Source organism: Pseudochaenichthys georgianus, chromosome 9, assembly GCF_902827115.2.
Source record: "Pseudochaenichthys georgianus chromosome 9, fPseGeo1.2, whole genome shotgun sequence".
Taxonomy (NCBI): domain Eukaryota; kingdom Metazoa; phylum Chordata; class Actinopteri; order Perciformes; family Channichthyidae; genus Pseudochaenichthys; species Pseudochaenichthys georgianus.
Genome location: NC_047511.1, coordinates 19,066,083 through 19,070,711, shown reverse-complemented (window position 1 = coordinate 19,070,711; position 4,629 = coordinate 19,066,083). Strand labels below are relative to the sequence as shown.

Here is a 4,629-nt window from a genome sequence, read left to right as displayed (position 1 = left end):
ACTGTACTTAGCTAAAATCCTTGAAGAGCATCACTCTCTCTTCCTGGAGCTCTATCCTCTTCACTATTTACTGCCAAAACACCACTTCATGCTCCATTACCCAAGAGCCATTCAAAAGCTCGGACCCTTGACTCAGTTTTGGGCTATGAGATTCGAAGCGAAACACAACTTTTTTAAACGGGTTAGCCATGTAACATGCAATTTCCGAAACATTTGCAAAACCATGGCCTTTCGCCATCAGATAGCGCAGTGCTATAATTTGCTGTGTGGAACTGTGTTGAGCCACAATACAGAATTTGGTCCAGGGCACACTACCTTTCTGGCCAACATTGAGGGAGTTAAAGACATCGAAAGTGGTCTAACAGGCATTCCCCTTTTCAGTGAATTGTATGAACCAGCTTCGGTTACCTTTAAGGGAACTGCATATCGAGCAGGCATGACTGTATTCCTGTCTTATGACCCAGATGGAGAGCCCCAATTTGGTCTCATAAAGTCCATTTTAGTACTAGACCAAACATCACACACACCAACAATAAAACTTGTTGTACAGAAGTGGGAAACACAATGGTTTGATAGGCATTTCTTTGCATACAGTGTGATTCCCACTCAAGTTTTGGCAGCTGTTGATGTGAGAGAGCTGCTTGATCACCATCCCCTATATGCAGTGAAGTCATTCAGCGAGACTGATGACAGTTTATACATATCACTGCGCTATAGACTTTTTTAGAAAATCAGTTTACTGCCACCAGTACAGTAGTATGACACTTTGTAAATAGCATTTTGACTCGACAAGTCCATTTTTTCCTGCCATATTTGTTTAGTGGTTAGCTATAAATGCTGCTTAAAAGGTGCCTTTGGACTACAGGGATGATCATGCGATGGAGTACTGGGATGTTTCTGTAAATACTGGGATGGATGTGATAAATTGTACAGTAAGTATTTTTTGTTTAATCTGTCTACATATCGTTGCTGTTGGGCAGAAACCTTGTCTCCATATTTAAACTATGTTTTTTATATTTCTAAATGTACTAATTCGTCATAGTGTTGTACAAAAGTAGTACAAATAGATCTACAAGCTCCCAACGTCAAGAGCTTGTCGATTGGCTATTTCACAATTTTAAAATATTAAAAATTATAAACGGAACAATTTTGGACATACACGGTTTCCACCCGACGGCGACGGGTAGTCACTGTCAGTTAAGATGTTACATGTTTGTTTTATATCTTTTTCAATTTGCCGCAGATCTGCATGGTCCAAACTTGTCGCATTTTTCATTCACTCGGTTGAAGGGTTTCTGAGTGGTTTTGTGTCTCTTAGGGGTCAATATAAACCATACTTTACACAGGTCTCTGAATTTATCAAAACTTTGGCGTGGTGCATATCTTTCACACAATGCATACTGTGTGCAGTCTACTGAGTCTGCTGGTGTGGTACACTGATTTACATTACTGATGCTCATCCGGCAATTCTAGGTGGCTGTCACTGTTTGTTACATTAACCTGGGTTCTGTTTAGATTGAACCTGCTGTGCCACCTACAAGTCCTGATGTCCAACCAACTGCCACAACTCCACCCTCCATGGAGGACCAAACGGCACCTGTCGTACCAGCGATGATACCTCAAACACTACATATAATTCCACAATTTGTAAGCTCCACTTTTTAAGACTTGGGTTTCACTTTTTTCTTTAATCAACACTAAAGAGTAATAAACGATATCTGTGATGTTGTCCCTTCTTGCAATTTTCTCAGGATATCCGCCAGATTCTCACAGGCTCAACTGAAGGCAAGCTGATCCTGGGGAGCCTTGATGAGGATGTGATCATCCCTTCGCAAAGAAAGTGCCTTGTCCGTATTTTGGTATCTCACCTCATGGAGAAGTTTGGAGAGAGGTAATTAAAAATAGTGGGGTTTTTTCTTGTTTTTGCTGAATGTTATGTTGGTTTGAAAAAGGTATATGAATCTTCTTTCAGGGGAAAAGATAAGACGGGACACTACTTTCAAGTCTCACATTTACCTAGACCACCAACATAAACATGCACAACACATGTACCAAAACACACGTTCAGTAGTGTTTTTAATTTATTAGGATGCCTATTAGCTGCAGAATATGCTACAGCCATTATACTGGGGTGCAACACATGTTTTAGAAATACTTAAGATCTAATTTGACTCTGCTGGTAATTTAGTTTTTCTGTGTTTGCAGTCCTACCAGTGAGACAAAAAAGGCCTTGGCTGCAGCTTTGATTCATGGGTTTCCCTCCTTGAAGGACGAGTCGGACACAAGCAGTGGCTTCGTAAGTAATTAACATTTTATTGAGGAATTGATGCTAAAACAGTCAGTTGAACACAATATAACTCATCTCCCAGCACCAGAGTACTGGACTTCTGTGCTGTTTGATGCCCGGTGTTGTCAGACAGACATACAGACAAACCCTGTTCTAGATGGCTCAGCCACATGTTGTCGCCACGCTATCAAAATGTGCCTCATCTCTATTCACCAAAGACTTTCATTTCTTGACAGGGATACTGGTTCACCCCAGAACGGAACCACCGCCCAGCCACTGGATTCCTCGAAGAGAGGCTTCGGAACGTCAGAAAGAGGATGAGAAAACCGGCCAGGTCACGGAGCACGCAGCTGACACCACCACAAAGTAGTGAAGCTGGCACTCGTAGGACATTCATACCAGGTAATCGTTGGAACTGAATAATTTGTTTAAGTAATACAGACACATAATTTGAGATTGTTAATATCCTTATGTGTACTTTTATAGAATGTACCATATCGGAAGAAAGAGCCATACAGTGTAAAGAATGGCTGAAACACAATTCGCAGCCCCTCAACCAGGTGGAGCAATACATGCAGGATACAGCAGTGTACAGGTCAGTAGGAATGCACTGAGGACACTAGCTGCAGCACTCATTCATGTCATTTTGCCTATGCATGCACCTCATCATGGTACTGTTGCACCTCAAGTCATTCAAATCTGAACTACAGACTTCTCAAAACAAACTACTACTAGACCTCTCACACCTATGACCTAATCCCTGCTCATTATGATGCTATAGTGGGATGGCTCAGGGGAGGACAGAGTACAGCAACTTGCAATGGGCCTGGTTTTCAAGGGACCAGTGCCATGTACCTGTCAACAATAAAAGGGCACAACACCAGTGGGAGCTCCATTACCCCCCCCCCATAATCGACACAAACATGGGGATGAATGCATTTTACTAATATGCTACCAAAATGTGGAACACCCTACCACCAGCCATCAAGACAGTGCAACTCCTTACCCTCCAAAACTGCCATACAAGAGCACCTGTCTGCAACTGCCCTCGGGGCTTTTTGTGTTATCCTTTTAACATTCTTGTACTGCTGTACTTTCTGCAAACTATCAAACAGGGCCAAGTCTTTAAGGGAAAACGGGTGGGACATTCAGGGGATCCGCCAAGAGTTCCCACATCTATTCACTCCAGGCATGGTAAGTTAGGAAGGAGTATATGTTTACATATGATGTGGATGCATTGTTTATAACAATCTTTTATCAGTATGTCAGCTGCCACATTGAATTTTCTTTTTCATTTAGATTGCACAGGACTTTCAGATCCTACATAGAGAGGCTGCGCCTAAGCTCTTCGAAACCTGGCTCCCTTTGTTTAAAGACAAGATCCTGCACCTGGCGAGACGGGAAGGGAAACTTATCTCGTCGCTTGATGGATTAACACCCGTTAATACATTGTTATATTGTACAGTAGACTTTATTTTGCTACTAAATGACCAATTCACAGATATGCCATGCCACATACCTATAATATTGTCTTCCTACAGATTGTTTGGGGGAACTTGCTCTGAGCCAGTTACCAACACTGCTTCCACCAACTGTCTACAGGGTTGGCCGAAAAGTGTTCCGGTACACTATCGAGGAGTCTAAGTTGGCCTTCATCGATTATAAGCCTGTAAGTCCCTCTGCATATCTAAAGGGAAATGTTATTCTTTTAATCACTTGAACCCAGCATCCATATTCTTGGGGGGGTGGCGGGGACATTATCCAAAAATGGCAGCTAGATCGGCTATTTTTGGCGAAGAGATTTGGTGAAGATGGAAAACAGTGGTCTAAAGTACAGAGCCAACCAGGTCCAGTTTAAGTGGTTAAGAATGTGCCTGACTGCCTGTTATTCCTTGGCTCAAGAATAATTCAGAACATTGTTTCTGAATATGCATTTTATCAGCCACTGCCAAATCTTGCTTACTCTTTGCTTTTGCACAATCTTTTACTTTGTTTAATTTATCTTGTCTTTTGTTCTTTATTTCTTTCTCAGGTTGGAACAAACTTGGTGGAGTACCTCCATGAGGCGAAGGTGTCAAGACCTTACCCATATGTCCTGTCCCTGGGAAACGATATTTGGCACACCTCTCAGGCATTCGTTATTCTTGATGGGGAGGCGTTGGAACAAAACACATTGCTTCAGGCAGTCGATGTCTGTTTCAAGGTATTCTATATCTTTGACATCGACTACACAAAGCAGTGTGAAGCTGTATGGAAATTCTTCCAAAATGCAGTGTACGAAATCAAGGGAGGAGAGGAGTCAAAACCTGCTACGTCCTTGCGTGCAGCAATACTTGCTTGCA

General features: G+C 42.2%; 1 long non-coding RNA gene across 1 annotated transcript; it reads left to right on the top strand.

Moving 5' to 3' along the window:
* Nucleotides 1–2,643: 2,643 nt before the first annotated feature.
* LOC139434409 (uncharacterized) lies at nt 2,644–3,722 on the top strand. Its single transcript, XR_011643757.1, has 4 exons — nt 2,644–2,689; nt 2,774–2,882; nt 3,403–3,481; nt 3,587–3,722. It is a non-coding gene; the product is annotated as an uncharacterized lncRNA (long non-coding RNA).
* The last annotated feature ends 907 nt before the right edge of the window (nt 3,723–4,629 follow it).